This window comes from Amphibalanus amphitrite, unplaced genomic scaffold (assembly GCF_019059575.1).
Source record: "Amphibalanus amphitrite isolate SeventyFive unplaced genomic scaffold, NRLGWU_Aamphi_draft 001188F_arrow, whole genome shotgun sequence".
Lineage (NCBI taxonomy): Eukaryota > Metazoa > Arthropoda > Thecostraca > Balanomorpha > Balanidae > Amphibalanus > Amphibalanus amphitrite.
In genome coordinates, this window is record NW_024882682.1 from 182,873 (window position 1) to 195,301 (window position 12,429).

The window sequence follows — 12,429 nt, forward strand, 5'->3', positions numbered from 1 at the left end:
TATTATATCATGCGTCGGTCACGTGACACATGTTTTATGGTCCATTTAGGCCAGAGATTTCGAATTTTTTTTTATAAATTTAGTCCGAACCTTTTGATAGGAAGGATTCACAAGGACAGAGCCACCGCTAAGCGAAGCTTGTTGCGGTGACCCTGCCCTCTACCCTCCGATCGCGCAATTCCAGTTCTATGGCAGAATTTAGAGTCCAAAGTTTAACGTGCGCACATAGCCGCGCACGGCCGGTCCCCTCACTGACTTCCCCTGGCTACGGCCTGCCACCAACCGCAACCATGCCTGTCAGGAGGCCCATAAATGTCGAGCGCCCGTCGCGCTTCGAACCCGGACTGTTATAACCGGGAACGCGTGCTCTCACCACGCGGAGTCCAACGCTCTACCAACTGAGCTACGGGACCGGCAATTTGATGTCGTCTGTGTTATTCGAGGTCATTTTGAGTCGAATTTAGCTTATGTTAGGTCACTTTCAGGTCAAAAAAGGTCAAATTTTGAAGTTAAAAGTTTTTTAACAAGAAAGGTGTCTATTGGATGCAGTTTGAGCTCAGGAACACGATGGTGCTATTTATATTGGCGTACGATGTCAAATACGTGCTAAAAAATTGATTTGAAAAATGAATAATTGTGAATTTTTTGCAATAATGCGTAAAACTTGGCCATTTTTGAAGATATTTAGCTAAAACTTGCTAGAGTTAGTCATAATAATGCGTTCTATCACATATATTCCGGTTTTTTTCGAAAAGTCAAAAACGTTTTGAAAAAAAAAATGTAAAAATATAAATTTTGGATATTATTATATAAAATTTTCGAAATTTTCAAAATTTCGAAAATCCGAGATAGCAGTTTGATAGCGCAGTCTATTCTGAGTCCTCTGATGCAAAGAAATTGGATCTAGCTTAAAAACTGAGCTCTTGGGAGCGATTGCCGTGGTTCAATGTTTTGCGTCGAAATCGGCCGAACATGACGTCACTCTGACGTCATTTCCGGCCGACCTATAGTAGGTACGAAGTTCAAATTTTGACACAAGGTGTCAAATTGATGCAGCCTAAGGTACTGAAAGTTTGGCGTCGATACGTCAAGCGGTTTGGAAGTTATTGCAGAAAAACGGGAGGGGGGCTATAAATAGCCCCCCCCCCCAGTGGGGCGCGGGTTAAGAAACAGGCAAAGATAATCAGGTCAAGCGTCAGATGGCGGGAGTGAGCAATGCGGCAGGATCTTCACGCTTTCTTTTGTAGAATTTTCCTCACTTGCCTGTTTCCACTCTGGTACACATTTCTTAAACGATCTTTAATTCCACCTGATGTGTGGAATTTAATTTCAGTCTTCTGTGGGATAGATTTGATTTCATGTAATTTGTACCGTCTTGTGACTTGTGAGTGCACGGTTCGTCATCAATACATGGAAGATTCGGCAAAAATCAACGCTTTGAATTGCTGGACTTCTCTCAGCATCATAAACCAAACTTTTTCGGATGAGACCCAATTAATCATTCCGTTTCCACCTGATTGATTCTCTCTCCTCTTTCTCTCTCTCTCTCTCTCTCTCTCTCTCTCTCTCTCTCTCTCTCTCTCTCTCTCTCTCTCTCTCTCTCTCTCTCCTCTCTCTCTCTCTCTCTCTCTCTCTCTCTCTCTCTCTCTCTTTCTTTCTTTCTTTCTTTCTTTCTTTCTTTCTTTCTTTCTTTCTTTCTTTCTTTCTTTCTTTCTTTCTTTCTTTCTTTCTTTCTTTCTTTCTTTCTCTCTCTCTCTCTCTCTCTCTCTCTCTCTCTCTCTCTCTCTCTCTCTCTCTCTCTCTCTCTCTCTCTCTCTCTCTCTCTCTCTCTCTCTCTCTCTCTCTCTCTCTCTCTCTCTCTCCTCTCTTTCCGACTACTCACTAACGACAGCCACAGAGACAGAAAGTGAGACGCGTGGCCCCAATCCGGCTGCCTACAACCGGTTGACGGAAAGTGAATAGACTCAGTCGAAAGCCGCCTCAGCCATCGACGGCGTATTAGAACGGTATTGGCAGCTGTCTCATAAGCTGAAGAAAACGGGGTGTAGAAGACAGCATGAAGGAGACTGGACTGTGTGAAATTCCAAAGCACTCATTCATCTGAGCAGGCTGTAGAGCATGACTCCGCGCAGTTAGAAAGCTTTACTGGCTCGATGTTGTTGAGGTGAGAGACCTACACGCATGCAGCGTTATTTGTATCACATACAATAGGTTCAAAAGCTTATTCCAACGTTGAGTTAACATAAAGATCCCTTCCGTCACTACCTAGTAACAATTCTGGATATGTCCGACTGTGTCCGTTCATGGAAAATAACACAAAGCTTGACATCAAATGCAGCCACAAATCGCCAACGTTACGGTCCAAGGCGGACATGAGGACAGGTGGCGCCGCCGCCACTCGCATAGCGGCGGGAATGTGAACTAACCTGTTTACCATAAGGCCGAGCTGCTAACGGCCGCTGCGGGCGCCGTTTCGGGCTAGTTTTGACTTTGTACCGCAATTAATGGTTTATTTATAATAAAAAATGGACTAGCGAGAGTCGTGCCGGAATCAGAATTCAATGTTCTACAAAACTAAGCCATTTTCATTGTGATCACGTCATCGACTTCACCGCCCAACCCAATAAAGCAGAAATATGTCGTGTCACCGGTGATTACACGCAAAAATTATTTGGCATATAGCATAAAAACCAGAACACCTTTGACTGCAGCGACTATGCGGTACTACAGAAAATTGTATGGCCTACCTAATGGTGCCCATTACTTAATAATTAAGCTGAGTATTTCGTCGCCTAACTCTTGTAAAACCGTATGTCCGCTTGTCTATGGAGTTTGGACCGTAACGATACTTTGATCTCGACATAAGATAATATCTGACTTGGACAAATCGTGATCAACGCATTGTCATACCGGTCTGGGCATGGCCGGTCCGGGCGCGGTCTTTGTGTTAGAGTAGCGCAAAACATGGTAACGAATGGCGAATAGATTATTCGCCAGTTTTCATAAGAAGCCATTTTGTAACAATTGTTGCATTTAATTCAGGACAAATAGGACCATTGGATAGATGCGCCATTTCTTATTTCTCATAAACGAAATGCCGGCGATGAATTACGTCGCATGTAACTAATGAATATACAGCCACCAGGATCCGTATTTGTGTACGGCTCTACCAATCACTAAATGTAAACATATTATGGTCCATTTCACAAATAATCATCTCAGCTATCGTAAATGATCGTGTAAGAGCATCATAGTACACAAATACATCATTATGCGCTTCTCGATATTCGACAAACTTCAGAACGATTAGGCGATCCATAACTGCTAGTTAGAGTGCGTGGGGACGATAGCCCTATGCGCAGACAACATGCCAAGAGCATTGACCTCTCTCTCTCTCTCTCTCTCTCTCTCTCTCTCTCTCTCTCTCTCTCTCTCTCTCTCTCTCTCTCTCTCTCTCTCTCTCTCTCTCTCTCCCCCCCTCTCCGAACTCCCGTCAGCTCCGCCTTTTTCCGCGTGTGTGCGTGTGCGGATATCGGTGTGCGTGCGTGCGTCTCTGATATGTGAGCCTGCCCCAGGGCGGGGTCGCAGATCGGGTCGATGACCCCAAGTCTGCTGATTGGGTTGAGATATATCGGCGGCGTCCCTTTCCCGCCGTGTGGTGGAAGGGGTGACCCCTGCAGTGACCCGGCGGTCATGTGACCGGATGTCCCACGGCTTGTCGGTGGGACGCGACCCATCGGTGGGATTGGGGGTCCCATGGACAGGACGGTAGTGTGGGGACATCAGCAGAAATTACCATATTTCGGTCACAGCATGGTATTGTGTGGTCACTGTAATCGTGTTTTGCATGTCACATTTTGTGACCTGAATAAATGTGTTGAATTAGAGATGCCACCATGAAATTACTTCAATCATAAGCGCTGACCAATCTAGTACCTTGATTTCTAATCCACTTGAAGATTGCAGTCGGAGCAAAATCATAAGTACAGGGAAACTCGCGGTAGCTCATAGTCGGGGCCAGACTCGATAAGAATTTAGAAAACGTTGATATTTGACTATGCCAGACACATGAGGACGAGATTATCTGTATGCAGACTTTGCATATGTAAAATCAGTTCTGCTCCGCGCAATATCCATTCTTTCCATTGTGACATTCCATGGTCCCTGACGTTGACTATTCATCGAAAGAAAAGTTACACTTGATATTTTATTCCAGCTGCATCAATAGTGAAAAAAAAAATATTATGCATTCAATCCGACGAGAAAAACAGCACAATTTAGACTGCCAGCTCCACCCTTCAATATTCAGCCAGGTACAAAACTTACGCATCTCGGCCTTGAAACCTTCAAATCACAAAAGCAGCCTCAACTGAGTCTCTAGCCTGCATCTTCAGGTGCTAAATCTGCAGGGAAGTTCGTGAGTGTTCAACAGCACAGTATTCGACTCGGCGCTGGGGCTGAACCAGGGTCGGGGTTGTTCCGCAAATTTAACGACCTATTGTTCCCCTCTATCAGGCGGGGATCGCACGCTCACAGTGTTCTGCTGGTGCGCCGCTGTTTGTCTCACCAGTGCCGACATTTGCCGCACTAACTGTTCATAATTGCCGCGTAACTTGGCTCCGCTTTGTTGATAGATTAGCGCGATGTTGTGACGCCCGAGCGTTTAAAGGTGGCGCCCGTTTTTATAATGTTGGATGAAAGGGATAAGGAAGACTTTGCCATCTGTTCTGACGTGTCATTGCACTGAGTCCTATCGTCCGTCGTCCTACCCCGCGCTGGTCCTCCGTGGGTCGGCCCGTGCGGCGGTTTACCCAACTGCGTCATTCTACCTAACTGAGACGGCTCGGCGGCTCGGCAGCTGGCCGCAGTCAGGTCAGCTCTCCCACAGTCTCTCACATACAGTCCAGCAGCACTCCACCAGCGAGAGAAAGTGCGAATTCCAGCCTCCGTGCCTCGCTCAAGGTCCGGCGGTGCGCCGGCAGACGGCGCCAGCGGCGGTACTGAGGTCGACACCTAGCGGCGAACTGCGGAAACTGCTGGAGGAGCCGGGCGGAGGACGGGTGGCGAGGGGAGGGGAGACGACCCCGCCCTACGCACCCACGCCCCAGGCCATCGGTGGGCTGATTGTTCGATAGGCGGTCCGATCGGGGCTGAGCAGCGATCGCCCCTCCCCTTCCCCCGGTCGACGGTTACATGGAACGCATTTAGGTGCGCCCTCTCTCAGGTTATATAACAAGTTTGTGGGCTCTGCTGAAAGCATGAATTGATTTAACCGAGCTGAAGAGAGGGAGTAATGGAGCAAAAGTCCTTGTAATTTATTTGATGACCTCAGGGCTCAGATATGATGACCTCAGCCTGCTAATTATTTTAACGCGTATTCAGGCATTATAAAATGACGAATAAATAAGCCAAGTGGAATGCGTTGACTTTCTGCCTTACCGTATATGGTAGGACCAGCAAACACAATCACCGACACCGTGCTGCTAGGAAGTATTTATGGATCACGCACCCCACGGAGAGCAGAATCAACTCCTCCCCTTAATAACAGTCATTGTACTGCTGAGGGTCCAAGACCACCCCTTAGAATCAAACCATAATTGGTAAGAGGAGGCTGTGATTATATAGAGCACATGGCTGACTACCCATACCTCCCACCGACTTGAAATTCCTGGTGTTCATAAACGCAGCCTTCTAAGAGGAACCACTTACAGCAGCTGCGAGAGGTCCTTGGTCTGCCCGCCATTGACCTGTTCGGTCCTTCTGTTCCTGCAGTGTGGCGAAGCCATACAGTGAGCCGCTCTGCTACGACATTTAACTCAGCATTCAACTCCCCAAAGGTGGACAGCAGCGTTCTGACCCACCCCGTTCACAGGACCGCGGTTAGGTCAGCGTTCCCAGGGTCGACATTTGTGGTGAGGGTGTGACCTCTACCCTGAGAGGGGGTGTCGAGGTCACCGACTGACCACTGGGGAGGGTGGTGGTTGCTGCGAAAACTACCACGGTTAGACTATATATAGTCTAACCGAAGTCGAGTATATATCACTGTTAGACTCCCCTCCTATAGGAGGGGAGGACACAGTTAGTGGGGCTGGGCTGTGACCGGCTTCCATTACAGACAAACTATCTGGGAGATGGATAGAAGTCCATGTTACATGAATTGGCTATATGCTACATGGTGATGATTTTGCGGTTCTCGATGTTTTTTTTTTTCGTCAAGGAAAACTTCTCTAGTCTGTGCCTTTTCCCTTGTCTGTGCAGATAGAAGGCAAAGGAGAAACAGAGTTTGACAGCCGGAGATTCTGTATGTATCTCCGATCCATCTCACGTCCTATCCATCATCTGACGTCACATTCCGTACATCTCTGTACACGCGCGGTGGGAACGCACGTCAAATGCCGCTCGTCGGCGGCTGGTGGACGATCAAAGGAGCCGCCGCGCAGAGGTGACCGCCCTCCCCTGACCCCTGAACCCCTCCCCTGCTCTCCCCTAACGCTCCTCCCCTGCTCTCCCCTACCGGCCTGTTCGGCAGGGCGGCCAGCGTGGGAGTTACGTTGCAGCGGCACTGACGACTTTTGGTCCCATTCTTTCCATGCAACGCCCATAAGGCTAATGTTGAAATGCCAAAATCAAGAGGGGGCACGGTGCCCCGGTGCCCTCTCCGTTCCGCCGCCACGCCTATGGCAGCAAAAGTCGCCTGACGTAATGAGAAGTGTGATGTTACGTTGAGTTTGGCTTAGAGAGGAATCTGAGCAGACAGGGTCACTGGGGAACATGGCGAAAAGCATGTTCACAAAACGACAGAAACACACTGCTTCCTGATCGGAACAGAACAGTGAACTGCCCACTCGTTGTAATCCCCATCTAGAAAGAAATCGAGTTCCGCCTGTCAAATGTCAGAACGAACATTTTAACTGCGCGTGATCAGCGATAAATGTTAGCTAAAACTTACAGCACACGTCTGCTTGTACACGTCGTTTGTAGCTTCAAATCTCTGCGGCTGGCTGGAATGGCTGCTCCACTGGGAATCGCGGAAGACACGATAATTCGTGCCAGCCGATATCCAACCTTTTTCTCTCTCTGTGGACGGTGCACAATGGACACAAAGGTAATGACTGCGATCGAAGTACTTTGCACGATTTGCACGAGAGGAAACGACGAATAGAGCCTGAGCTGCTCACAAGTGCAATCCCTTATGGAGACTTCGCTTCTGCATAAGACAATATCACTGGTGGACGCTGCGGCTCACCCGGTGACAATCAGTGACTGCATGTTTGCATTAGGCAGTAACACCAACAGCGGGGACTGCATTGCATCATACGTGCGTATCCCCCGCCTTCTTAGGACTGAAGAATCATGGAGGAAGGGCCATAGGCATTCAAATGTGAGGTCAAATGGCATTCAACTTCAGGAGACCTGAGACCTAAATACGAGAAATGCTCGCACCTCAATCTACATATAGAAGCTTCACCAAATAGTCATGGCGACCACCAGATGCTAAAACTTTGATAGCCAATACCCTTGCGCAAAAACATTTACAGATATTTTTTCAGAGTGCAGTGACAACACTGGTAGTTTCCTTGTTTCACCAGAAATTATAGACACCAAATGTTTTTTCGGTTCTACCGGCATGCATGTTGCAGCTAGCGTGCATGCCAGAAATCAGAATTCTGCCAGAATTCCCCACGTGATCATTTGGACGCCAGTCGATCACATTAACTATGTGGCTAGCAGTTTGTTGTTGGGAGGTAGAGCAGAGTGTGGGGAAAACCATTTTACAGCAAACTTCTTGCGAAAACACGCCGTTCTGTCAAATACGTTGCATCGCATGGTGATTTCCACAGACCGAAAAAGAAAAATCAGAGCACGGAGTTCATGCAACTCCTAAAATGTCCTGCTTCCCCACCCCAGTGCAGTGGTCCAAATTTTTTTACAGCGCCAGTTTCCTGGGAGGAGGCCCTTGGGCACTCCCCAGGGCCCCAGGGCCCCTGCATCATTAACCCGCCCACTGCGGCACTGTGTGGCATGGGGCCACACATTGTGTTGCGACGCGACGTGGCACGATAATGACGCGGCAGTATCAATGTCATTTATAGTACCGGGTCTCTCGGACTGCCATGGATGGAAAGGCAGGCTGGATGAAGGCCGATAAGAGACGTATGGACCCGGGTCGGTTCAGTCACAATATCGTTTGTTTTTGTTTTGGTTGTTTGTTTTGTTGTTGGTTATATAGGCCGTTTCGGTCATCCGCTATCAGCACACGCTTCAGTATCAACAACTGTTACAGGAATTAAGCATGAACCACTTAGAAAAAGCATGTCCTTCATAGAGTTGCTGGGAATTCCGTAAAGAAATCGTTGCCGTGGGGACCTCAGTGCTATTTATAGCTGCTATGAGTGTTCAGCAACTAATTTTGATTGTGTTGAAAAATAGAAACACACTTGACAAATTTACGTTAGCTAAGTAGCAGACGTTTTGCTTCGAATCCTGAACATCGAATAGTGCCCCAGATATACGTGAAACCAGCCGTGCCACGAGGTTAGGCTCGCCAATCCATTTCAAAACAGACCACACATAGGTTGTGTGCGGTGGGCAGTTGGGGGTCGCTGAGCACTTGCTAAAGGAACGCTCAGCGGGACGTGTCAGCGTGATGGATCGATTTCACGATACTGGGTCACACACAACCAATCCCACGCGGCCGTGGGACATCGTTTCTCCGGCGTCCCGTCCCCAACAGTTTCCGGTGGGTTCTGTTAGGGTATCAGCGATGGTTCACGATCCAGATCGATCAAGTTTGGTGACATTGGGATGGATCCTACAGATACCCCTAAGTTTGCCTACCATCCCCTGAGGGACAACATTCCAACGCTAACTGACATCATCAATATCTATTAGTCAGAAGCTTAAAGCCACATTCTCTGTGCCGTGTCATACCGTCACCTCGTGAGACAAGACTATTAGCGAGGTATGATGATGACTGACGGTGTTTTGACTAAAAAAAAACGGGTTTCTAATTGTGTGTTTTCACCCCGTCATGTCTTCATTCACCGGCGAGCCGAGCTTGTTTTGAATCACGACCGGCCGGCCGGGTCGCTCTCGGTTTTGATTCGGGCGAAAGTGACGACCAAAGCAGGTCGGGCCGCTGGACAGAGCGACTGGAGCTCATGAGCGGCTGGGTAGAGCAGCGGAGGCGGTGCTACTCTCTGCGTGGCACCGTCCGGTGGCCGCTAGTCAGCCTCGCTAGTGAGACAGCCAGGTGCGGCGCAGACAGGGGTCAGGGCCGAAGCGACCGCGGTGCGCCGCTCAGGGAGGTAGCGGCTGATGTAGCTTTAGCCAGCTGACGGTGAAAACGGAGGCCGGGCCGAATACAGGTCATCTCTAACACACATACGATGACGCACGAGTACCAGATGACCCCTGGCAATTTGCCAGCTAATAGCTATAACGAGACATTCTACAAAGCTGAAGCTGTGCATCTAGCGAAATTGTCATTGAATGTCCCAGTGAAACAAGTCTGTGCTGGTTGATGGGACGATTCTAATCGATCATATACTGGTGTCCCCTGCTGTTCCTAAACCACCCTATCGCCGAGTTCCGATCTGGTCCGATCAGCCTCATATCGCGCCGCTGTGGGCCCAGCGGCCCTGTGTTTCGTAATTCGTTAATGGCGTCTGTGGCTGCTGGGGAAGGTCGGCGGCGAAGGAACTGGGTCATACCTCGCCGCCAGCTGTTACCTCCCCCCACGTCAGACCCCCCCCCCCCATGGCATCGCTCCACTTCCGGAGGGGGGCTGGAAGAGGCGGGTGGCTTCCGGGAAGGACGCTCGTCGGCCGTGACAGTGCGGCGCACGGACACTTTGGAGTTAGGAGAAGCCGACAGGAGGCATTAAAATGTTAATACAAATTAAATGAAATATTCTGATTAAAATATCCATCTAAAAACATGCCAGGAATATTGCAATATGGTCGAAAGATCCCTCGTTATATATCTAGCGAATTACACTCAGAGTTTTGAAGCCAATGGCTTAGATCACGCCACGAGAGCATTGACGTCTCACTCCGGTGTTAGGACATAGCTAACGGTACGCCAACCAGCAATATAAAGCAGCTAACGGGCCGGAAATCACTTTGATAGGTGACTTGATCATTTTGCAGACCTTTGCTGGGCTTGCAAGTGCAATTAACCCGCCCTTTGCTCATAACTTGCACTTCAAAGTGAGATTAGGAGGGAGTACAGATGCTGATTAAAAGGTTTCACTGAATTTGTGGGGCAGATCAAGTCATTTCTTACGCACAAGATTATGATATAAAGTGTTATCAGCTGATGCAGCAATTTAAGATCATTTGTATCTTGCAGCAAGTGTGCTTTTATGCACCTGCAAGTCATCTATGTCTAGAATCAAACAGATAAGCGGAATGTTTTCACACACTGAGATAGGTGTATGTTACGACTTACGACCTTATCTGGCAAAACTTGCAGAGCAATAAAGTAAGATGCTCGTATTTCGAAATCATCCAGATGGCAAAGCGGATCTTAGAAAGGCCCACAAAGTGATTTTATGACACCACTGTGTGGAAAGACTAGAGACTTCCCAAGTGAAATGATGGCCCATTTTCTGTAGCCAGTTTCTACTCGCCTCTAACGACTCCAGCTGCCTTGTCCGTTCAAATATTTTCCAGCTCACCACCGTTTGGTGGTCTGACCTTGACCTCTGTTAGCGGGCGACCCCTGTCGCTGGCGGAGGGTGGCGCGCTAACGTGGCTTTATTGCTCCCCAGCATTGTTCCGAGCCGGTGCATCGTCCGAGCCTCCCTCCCCACGTGCCCGTCAGAGGTGCGTGCACGGAGGTTAGGGCCTGCTGCCGCCGCCGACCCGGCCAACCGACACTAAAACCGGGCTGGAGTCCTGGCTCCAGTCGACGCCGGGCCTCAGACTGGCGCCAGGGAGGCCCTAAGGGTCGGTCACACGGTTCACACCTACCCTCCAGCGTGAACTCTTGGTCGGAGTTCTAACGCTAGGAGTCAGCTGCTTGGCGGGAGCGTTCTCTGAACGGCCAGCCGGGCAGGTGACCCTAACTCTCCCTGTGCCGGACACGGGGTGACAGGGCTCGCTGCATAACCCTCGCCCTGGCAGGGCATTTTTCATAACACGGCCTGGCAGGGGGGGGGGGGTCGATGCGACCCCCCCCCCTCGCGATTGGCTCCTATGGCACCTAGAAACACCAAATTTGGTAGGTGGGTGGGCCCCCTGGAGTTCTCGCCCCTGTGCAAATTTGGTTGCTCTAGATCAATATTTAGGGGGGTTTTGGGGGGTATAAATGTAAAAATTTCTCTAAAAACAGGCCAAAAGTTTTTCGCTTATAACTTCTGATCTAATTAAGATAGAGCAAAAAGAAAAGCACCAGTGAACTCAGCACGTCAAGGCGCGTCGAATGATATACTTTTAGCTTGCTTAAGTGAACTTAAAGTTTTTCTTAATTTTTAAGTAAACTTTAATTAACTAATTAAGTTCAACTTAACCAAATTGCGTCATATCGCATATCATTCGATTCGGCTGATCATAAGGAACACAATGACACCATTTTTAAGCTCTAGCGTCATTATGTGCCAAGTTATTGGCAAAAACGTCATTTGACCTCAGTTGACCTCACTTGACCTGACCCATGGATAAGTACACCAAACAAATGAGCACCAAGTGACCTGCTGTTAAGTACTGTGGTTTCAAAGCACAAAAGTGATAGAACGAGGCGGATATCTCCAGTATTTTCCGATTTTAGTATTTTCCCATAGGCTTAACATTACGGCGTAATGACCTCTAACTGACCTCAGGTCAGTGACATCAAAAAACCCGAACTATATGTTATACGACTCGGTGAACTTAACACATCCTGAAAGTTTGAAGGAAATCAGTCGAAAACTGTGAGTTGGACAGGTGCAAAAAGAAAATTGAAATTTGACCATGACCTTGTACCGGTTTTCCTGACCTGGTGACCTGACCCAAGGTCACCCGGACCTGAAATTTTCAGGTAATATGTAAAAAGGTTGCCCCATAGGCTGTGCCAAATTTGGCGGCGCTGCGCGCCGCCGTTTTTACGCTATCTTCGAAAAACCTTAGGGGGGGGGGTCGCATCGACCCCCCCCCCCTGCCAGGGCGAGGGATAACCAACCACGTGCCTGGAGCCCTGCAGCCGGCCTTGCGCAACTGACTCTCCTGTCTGCTGGCTGAGGGGAGAGGACAGGGGTGGCCGCCGTCTCTGTGGCCTGCAGAAAAGGTCCTATTCGGCCGACTGACCCCCGCCGCTGTAACGGCGATATGGTGGGTAAAGGGGAGCGTAGAGGTCCGTGACACGACTGAGGACCGGCGTGGCTGTCGAGCGAGGGACGGGAGAAAAGGTCAGGTTGTTTTATTTAGTGAGACGAATGTATTAATGAAA

At 49.0% G+C, this 12,429-nt stretch overlaps 1 protein-coding gene across 7 annotated transcripts in view; it reads right to left on the reverse strand.

Moving 5' to 3' along the window:
- Positions 1-12,429, reverse strand: part of LOC122370945 (serine/arginine repetitive matrix protein 1-like) — a 73,489-nt gene that overhangs the window by 36,374 nt on the left and 24,686 nt on the right. The window lies entirely within an intron of this gene.